Below are 9,552 nucleotides of genomic sequence, written 5' to 3'. Positions count from 1 at the left end.
AGAGGTCATGCACATTCCTGAAGCAGCTAATCATCTCGTACTATTTTCCTCTTCTAAGACAATGAGATGGAAATTTTGATGAGCAATCTATATCATTTATTCTGTAAGAGGTGCAATATAGAAAGATCTGAATTAATTCAGATCCCACTTTGCTGGGTATTCATTCCTTTTCCTTGGACAAGTGACCTGGTGACCACTGGTAAGGCAATTCTTACACTGTGCTCAGTCTCTTATCAGTTTATTGGAAGATGAGAATACTTTCTTTTTCTTGGTTCTCCTGCCCTGTATTCTCTATACAGGTCTCATGGTCATTTTATCTCACCTGATGTGGATTATTTAGACATTTCTATCCTGTGACAGGATTCCTTCTCTTAGTTTTTACACTATTATGCTAATGCCAAACACACAGGAAGACCTTGATAAGTACTTGTGGAATGAATGAATGAATGAATGAATAAATAAATAAATAAAATAAGTGAACTAGTTATAGTAATTTTCCAATGGTAAATTGCCACAGAAAAATTGCAGCATCTGACAGTTAATGCTTAGGCTAAGGAAAGAGGCATTTAAATGATTGCTAACATAGACGAGGCATCTCTGAGTCCTCCCCTAACTGAGGGAATATTGGAATATCGTCACTTAGTTTGAGATGGAACCATGATTAAGGCTGGCGATGGAAGTCAAGTAGGTGTGTGTGTATGTTTGTAGTAGGGGGAAGAAACCAGAAAGTCCAACATGATAGAAAGTTTTCTCATTTTTGAAGTTAAGAAAGGTGACATTCCACATTAGTAAATGGCGGCAAGAACACAGGGTTTTTGTGTTCCTTCCAGGGTCCTACCTTTCCCTCTGGTTTTGGGCTTCCATCATGCAGACACACATTTGGTCACATGGGAGATACTGACAGTGGGAACAGAATACTTTCATATGTATTTGATACATATTTTATCTTTTTATATACTAATGGCTTTTTTTTTTTTTTTGAGAGAGAGTAGGGGGAAGGACAGTTGAGGGACAGGGGGAGAGAGAGACAGAGAGAGAGAGAGAGAGAGAGAGAGAGAGAGAGAAAATCTTCAGCAGGCTCCTTGCCCAGTGCAGAGCCTGACGTGGGGTTCAGTCTTAACGACCCTGAGATCATAACCCGAGCTGAAATCAAGAGTCAGATGCTTAACTGACTGAGCCACCCACGTGCTCCTTTTAGTGGCTTCTTAAAGAGCCAGAGAGGGACTTGAATTGAGAATGAAATAGACCCTGGGTGTAGCAGAAAGATGGAACAAGGGAAGAAGCTAGTAAAACTAACCAAACCAACCAACCAACCAACAAACCAACCAACCAACAAACCAACCAACCAGTTAACTGACCCAAAACTTCCTAAGTCTTCTCAAGTCTCTGAGTCAATGCTTATGATAAAAAAGTTACTGTTGCTCTTGTTAACCAGTGAATTTGACTTTGGCCTCTGGTAAAATTCTTGAATATATTCTTTCTAGAAAACATGCAAGTCTCATAAGGAAACATCACCAGGAGCTATATAACAATAGTTATAATGTCAAACCTTACATAATGTTTCTTATTGATAGTATTAATAATTTAGTAGATCAGGAGAACGGAGTAGAAAAAGGACATAATTAATTTTGGTAAAGCTTCATAGAAAAGATGGTAACTGTGAGCTTAAAGATAACATTTTTAGTTTGGCTACCCTACACCAAAATTATTCATTAATGACTCTGAAAATCTGGAGAAACCTGTGTAGTGAAGAGGAGAAGGCTTTATCTTCTTGTCTTCTTCACCTATTTTGGCAGTGACTTCGATAAAAAGTAAATATGCATGGCCCATCAAGCTACAGATGATATGAAACAAAGAGGGGAAGCCCGTATTATAGGTGATAAAATTATAATCCAAAATAATCTTGTGTTTTGGAATGCTAGACTAAAAACAAGATGAAATTTAACAGGGGCACGTGTAAAATCTGCTTGTAGGCTTTACCTGTCAGCTGAAAAATAGCCATTTATGTGAAAATTATTTGCGATTTTTGTTGATTATTATGAATTAGGACTTCGGAACTGTGAAGCATGAGGAACATATGAAGAATGTGGAGATGTTTACTCTGGAAATGACAAAATAATGGGTGACTATGATAGCTATTTTCAAGTATTGGAAGGATTCCTTCTGCCTCCATCCCCAGGGCTTATTTATTTCATAGCTGGAAGTTTGTACCTTTTGACCATCTTCATTCAATTCCTTCCTCTCTCCCCCTACCTTTCCTCTACCCACCCAGAAGGATTCTTATGAAGAGGGACTATAGTTAGCCCATAGATGCTCAGAGGGCAGAACAAGGACAAAGGGGTGGTGTGGTGGAAAGCCCATACTCTCCTACCTGTGCTGATTTCAAAGAGGTGATTCTTATGGGGCAAATAATCGTGTTATTTATAGCATGATTTTTGGGCATTAAAATAAAGATCATTGGACAGGGTCAGAGGTGGAGGAAATGAACTTTCTTCCTAGAGGCTCCAGAAGTTGGCAAATAATGGGTCCTATTCTTTGAAACCTACTGGAACAAACACAAGACATTTAAAAAATATGGCAAGCTCTCTTCCAAATGTGTTTAGATTGGGTCAGAGGTGGTTCTCTCTGTTGGCAGTGAGTAGTGTTGAGCCGGATGAACCTTAGATAGAGTGGAAAGGGAGTCTGATCTGCTTTGGGCTTTGAGTCAACTCCTTTTCTCCTAGTTGTCTTACCTCCAGATTAAATTCTTCTGCCAGCTGACCGCTCTGTGGACTTTCTGCTTTTCTTTTATGGAGGCTCCATGTTATTGGCTTCTCTCTACTTCAGGGTGCTCACAGAAGACTGTGGTCCTTATCCTGTACATGCTGCTATGGACACTACTGCCTTTTCTAGAGCAGGGCAGCCTCCTTCCCTTGTGGGAGTTGAAGAAGAGCCTCCTTGGGGAGAATATGTAGCTTGGAGCCACCTGGAATGGCTGCATCTGTGTTTTGGTTCTAGGGGAATGTTCTGGTCCACCAGGGACCACATCCAGGTGTTTGACTCAAATCTAATGACCTCTTTCTTACAAGATAGGGAAAGACTTGGAAAGGCCTCAGAATAGTCACAATTAAGAACAAAATTTCTCAATATTTATAAAATATATTTTATATATAATTTATATGTTTTATAATTATAATATTTTATAATTATTTTATAATTCTTATCAGCTTATTTAGTGAATATTTGATGCTCAGAATGAACCCTAAGGTGAAATGTGAATATGCTGTGATTTGTTCTTGCAGCATTGGGATGGATTATCTATCTAACAGCTAGATTAGTAGTCTTTCTGTTGTGGCATGAATTAGGACCTGGGGTCCTGCTTTAATCTCTTAGCAGGGAGGAGGCAGGAAGAAACTGCTATACAATTCTGTAGATACATAACATCAGAGATTAATATAAAACCAGGTCAGGCGCCATTGAGATAGTGGAATAGTAGTGGCAGAAACTAAATGCAGCCAAATGACAAATGTGAAGAAGGAAACCTGTTGCAGAAATATAGCACCAAATTCCTTCCACATGAAGCTAGGAAGAGGACAGCACAGGGTCATGGCAGGGGCTGGGTTTTTCCAGTAACAGTCTAGGATGGCCCTTCCTGGAAGAAACTGGACAAGTATTTTACTTGACAGGTGAAAGGCAGAGTGGAAAAACTTGGATGAGGAAAAGGTGACCTGCAATAAATTAATTAGCATATTCTCTTTGAGAAAGTAGTTGAGAATAAAATATGTCTGCCCAGGTCTTGGGTTGTGTAAGGAGCCTTGGGTTGTATAAAGATATGTCAGGTGTGGGCAGCCCTGGTGGCGCAGTGGTTTAGCACTACCTGCAGCCCAGGGTGTGATCCTGGAGACCCGGGATCAAGTCCCACATCAGGCTCCTTGCATGGAGCCTGCTTCTCCCTCTGCCTGTGTCTCTGCCCCTCTCTCTCTGTGTTTCTCATGAATAAATAAATAAATAATTCTTAAAAAAAAAAGATATGTCAGGTGAGAAGAAGAATAAGAGCCTTTCTTTTTAGAAAGGCTCTGTGTTTATGGATTTAGAATTTATGAAAATTGTAATAAAAATATCCAATGTGTACTTAAAATTTATTTTAATTTCAGATTTATTTATTTATTTATATATATATTTATTTATTTATTTGTTATTTTATTGGAGTTCAATTTGCCAACATATAGCCTAACACCCAGTGCTCATCCTGTCAAGTGCTCCCCCTCAGTGCCCGTCACCCAGTTACCCCCACCCCCTGCCCACTTCCCTTTCCACCACCCCTTGTTCGTTTCCCAGAGTTAGGAGTCTCTCATGTTCTGTCTCTCTTTCTGATATTTCCCACTCATTTTTTCTCCTTTCCCTTTTATACCCTTTCACTATTTTTTATATTTCAAAAAAAAAAAATTTCAGCTCTTTTTCTGAAGTGTTACCTGTGAGTTTAAGGTGGAAATAAAGGATCTATTCGCTGTTTTCTAAGTATTAGATTAAGATTTCATTTAAAAATGTATCACAACATTAATTAATTCAAGAAATAATTACTGAGTACTTATGACCAGTCAGGCACCGTTCTAAATTCTAGGTATACAGCAATGAACAAAACAAAAATTGGTTAATAGAGTTATCTATTTACTACTTTCAATGACCCATGCCTTGATGATGAGTTCATGTTACCCGCATCAGACAGCCCCTTCACCCAGACCCAGCCCCCTGGAATGCAGAAATCCTGCCTGAGAAAAAAATTTATCTTCCTAGGGCAAGATTTTTCTTTTGTTTATTGATTTATTTAAGTAATCTCTATACCCAACACGGGGCTTGAACTCATGACCCAGAGATTACGAGTCACATGTTCCACCAACCAAGCCAGCCAGGTGCCTCTAGGACAAGATTCTTGTATCTTTTATTCCAACTCACTGATATAAGCATCAATTTTGAGTGGAGAGGATATAGAGGGGAGGATGTGGTAAACCAGATAGCAAAGTAACTACCAAAAGAGACTATTTGTTGAATAGTCTGTGCTAGGTACTCTGATCATAGTTTTACAAACTTATCTCACTAAAGCCTCATAATAATCATGGGAGGTAATTATTATTAATTTTTGTGCATAACACATTTTAAAATTTTATTTAAATTCAATTAATTAACATATAATGTATTATTGGTTACAGAGGTAGAGTTCAGTTATTCATCAGTCTTATATAACACCCAGGGCTCCTTGCATCATATGCCCTCCTTAATGCCCATCACCCAGTTACCCAGCCCCCACCCCCCCTCCCCTCTAGCAACCCTTAGTTTGTTTCCTATGATTAAGAATCTCTTATGGTTTGTCTCCCTCTCTGATTTCATCTTGTTTTATTTTTCCCTCTCTTCCCCTATGATCCTGTTTTGTTTCTTAAATTCCGCATATGAGTGAGATCATATAATAATTGTCTTTCTCTGATTGACTTATTTTGCTTAACATATGGGAGGTAATTATTATCATTATCTATAGTTTATATATATCAGGCAACTACAGTACAGAGAGGTCTTTTTAAAATTTAATTAATTAATTAATTAATTTCAGAGAGGTCTTATACATTGTTCAGGATCATATAGTTAGTAAGTGGCAGAACCAGAATTCAATGCTGACATTTTATAGCTGTGCCTTTGGATAACTGAAGAGAGTGTAAATAGAAGATATTAAGAAAAAGAAGAAAACTGTGATGAGTTAGCCTGGAAATATGATTAAGCTAGTCCATAAAAACTATCTTCAGATGCTTGCTATCTCCTGATTAGAAGTATTGATGTACAGACATACGTAAAATGCATCCTAACTTGGTTTCTGGTTCCTTGGTTCCTGTCAATTGCCCAGATTTCATCCTGGAAAAAACGTAAAGCAAATATTATCAAATATTATCAAACAATGGCCTCAGTCATTAAAACAAAGTTTCAATAAAGCATTCTTAAAATACCTCATTGGGAGCAGTGAAGCTTCCTGGTGAACCCTGCAGGGGATAAACTTGCTGTGAAACGTGCTTGCAGATAACTACATGAACTAGTATTCTCAATAAGGCTGTTAGTTAATTCCATAAAATGTTGAAGGATATTTAACAAAGTTCGGCTTTTGAATAACTGATCATCCTGTGTCACTTCCTGAAAGTAAGTAGGTAGCCAGGCCAATGATCTTTCAAGACTGATTTTTTTTGTATATTTTTTTATTGGGAGTTTGATTTGCCAACATATAGTATAACACCCAGTGCTCATCCTGTCAAATGCCCCCCTCAGTGCCCAGTCACCCCATCCCCCCACCCACCTCCCCTTCCACTATCCCTTGTTTGTTTCCCAGAGTTAGGAGTCTTTTATGTTCTGTCAAGACTGATTTTGGATCATGGCATGAAAAACATGAGCACACACACATTAAAATAACTCTATTATTTAAAAATTTATCTCCTTCTGGTTTTTATATGCATTTTTACATAGTTATCATTATTATATATATAACTTTAATCCTAATATTTCACCTAATATTGTTACTTATTGTAAGTATTGAATATATCCCTCCATTTAAAATATTCATATAGAGGCACCTGGGTGGCTCAGTTGGTTGTGTCCAACTCTTGATTTCAGGTCATAATCTTGGGGTTTAGTAGGATTGAGTCCCACACTGGGCTCTGCATTGGGCATGGAGCCTGCCTAGGATTCTCTCTCCCTGTCCTTCTGCCCCCATCCCCTACTCGCTCACTTTCTCTCTTAAAAAAAAAAAAAAGGTAATATTCATTATATAGATGTAGCACAATCTTGCCTAGCCATTTCTTGACTGAAGCTTTGAGTTGCGAGGGACCCTAGACCAAAAATATTCCAACATTTCACTAAGCAGGAGGGTCATTTATCGAAATATTTCCACGGATAAGAAGAAAATATATTTTGGTGTATCTCATTTATTCAACAACTATATATTTTGAACCCCACAACATGTTATACATTTTTGGATGGTCAAGAAGAGGTTCTTTCTTCCTGCAGGGAACTGTGGTGCAATAGGGATGTGATACCTGCCACAGAAGAGCTATGGATTTTTTTGAACTTGCAGAGGAAGGAGTAAGGGAAGTTAATGGAGTGCAGGGAATGTGAAATAGAATTTAAAGGGGAGCAAAGGGCTTAGAAAATTAAAAAGGAGGCAAAGGGTCTTCAGCTTCCACTTATGAAGGAGTAGTTGGGGATGCCTGGGTAGCTCAGTGGTTGGCCATCTGCCTTTGACTCAGGGCATGATCCCAGGGTTCCAGGATGGAGTCCCACATCAGGCTCCCTGCAAGGAGCCTGACGGGCACTGAGGGGGGCACTTGACAGGATGAGCACTGGGTGTTATTCTGTATGTTGGCAAATTGAACACCAATAAAAAATAAATTTATAAAAAAAAAAAGAAGGAACCTGCTTCTCCCTCTGCCTATGACTCTGCCTCTCTGTGTGTCTCTCATGAGTAAATAAATAAAATCTTACAAAAAAGGAGTAATTGGTACCAGACTAGCTATCCTCATGCAAACAATTACATACTGGACAAATCATAGGAAATACCTGTTTTCAGCTATTGGAAAACATGCAGCACAAAACTATACTTTCAGAGAGAAGGGAAACAATTGAAGTGAGCCCTACCATCACCTTAGCTTTTTTTCCTTCCCACACTTTTGAGATCTGAGATCCAGGAAGGCAGAGCATGGTTGTATTGCTGAGTTAAAGAGACAAAAATAGATTATAGGGAGGCAGAGACTGAATTGTGGAGTAGAAGAGGAGGATGGTATGCAGAGAAAAACTTCTAGAAACCTGTATAAGGATCCCCACAGACTTTAGCTGAATATTGCTAGGAGCTGTACATTGAGTAACTACTGGAATTCATTCAGAGTGGCAGACATTTGAATTCTGATCAGCCAAGGTGGAGGAATTTCACTGAAAACTAGGAGCATTCTTAGACACATCAGAAAGGCCACCCTTTAAGAATAGTATTGAACTAGCTCAAGTATAAAAGCTAATCTAGACCTGTTGTAACAAATTTTAAAAGCAGGGTTTGAAAAGATTAAACTGAACCTGAAGTATCTTTCTTTTTAAAAATGGAAATATAATTAACACACGTTACATTAGTTTCATGTGAATAACAGCAATTCAAGGGGCACCTGGCTGGCTCAGTTGGCAGAGCGTATGACTCTTGATCTCAGGGTTGCAAGTTTGAACCCTGTGTTGGGTGTAGAGATAATTTAAATAAATACAAGCTTAAAACCAACAACAACAACAAACCCACAGAGATTCAACAAGTCTATATATTATTTCAAGCTCACAAGTGTAGCTACCATCTGTCACCATACAATGTTCTTACAATACCATTGACTATATTCCTTACGGTGTACCTTTCATCCCCATGACTTATTCATTCCATAACTGGAAGCCTGTACCTTTCCCTCCCTTTCACCCCTTTTGTCCATTCCCCTACTCCTCTGGCAGCCACCAGTTTTTCTCTGTATTTGAATCTGTTTTGCTTTTTGCTTGTTTGTTTTTGAACCTCATGTATTTTAATTGTCTAGTAATATCAAGCCAAAATTCTTTTTAAAAAAGATTTATTTATTTATTTTAGAGAGAGAGAGAAAGAGAAAGAAAGAGAGAGTGTGAGTAGAGGGAGGGACATGGGCAGAGAATCTCAAGCAGACTCCGTCCTGAGTGTGGAGTCAATGCAGGGCATGATCCCACGAGCCTGAGATCATGGCTTGAGCCGAAATCGAGTCAGATATGTCTAGTTGACTGGGCCACCCAGGTGCCCTCGAAGCCAAAACTCTGTAAAGAAAGACAACAAAATTGAGACACTCAACAACAGAACTCCAGAATATCCAGCATCCAGTAAAACAATTAGTAGAAATGCAGAGGAGCAGGGAAATGTGATCATTAGCTAGAAAAAAAAAAAAGAGGTAATAAAGGATACCGGCAATATTGCAGAATAGGAAACCCAGACTCTCCTTTACCCATGGGGGCAAGGGTTTGACAACAATATACGAACCAATTAATTGTATGTGTGAGAAATCCAGAAACCAGGTAAGAGACGCCCAGATGGGCTTCTTCCTGTTAGATTTTGGGAGTTCTGATTCTCTCCTGCTTCAGCTTCTAAATGGCTGACTTCTTCACCATCAACAAAATGACAAATCTGAAACAGCATAAATAGGGAAAGTCTGCTTACTGCGCTAGAACGGGAGACCCCATGGGGTGGGAGACCCTGCTACCTCCAGGTTCAGTGAGTATGTAAAATATCCTGCTCCAACTCTCCTGCTGGTGACTCCATGAGACTAGCTTGCATCCTCCATTCTGGCTGGAGACAGAGCTGGGAGAGAGTTGCCTCGAGTCTGGGCACAACGACACCAACCAACATGCTTTCTAAATGATTAAGAAGAGGGATCCCTGGGTGGTGCAGCGGTTTGGCTCCTGCCTTTGGCCCAGGGCGTGATCCTGGAGACCCGGGATCGGGTCGCACGTCGGGCTCCTGGTGCATGGAGCCTGCTTCTCCCTCTGCCTGTGTCTCTGCCT

This window comes from Canis lupus, chromosome 27, assembly GCF_011100685.1.
Source record: "Canis lupus familiaris isolate Mischka breed German Shepherd chromosome 27, alternate assembly UU_Cfam_GSD_1.0, whole genome shotgun sequence".
Taxonomy (NCBI): domain Eukaryota; kingdom Metazoa; phylum Chordata; class Mammalia; order Carnivora; family Canidae; genus Canis; species Canis lupus.
The sequence above is the reverse complement of the archived record's forward strand: the minus strand, read 5'-3'. Positions refer to the sequence as shown.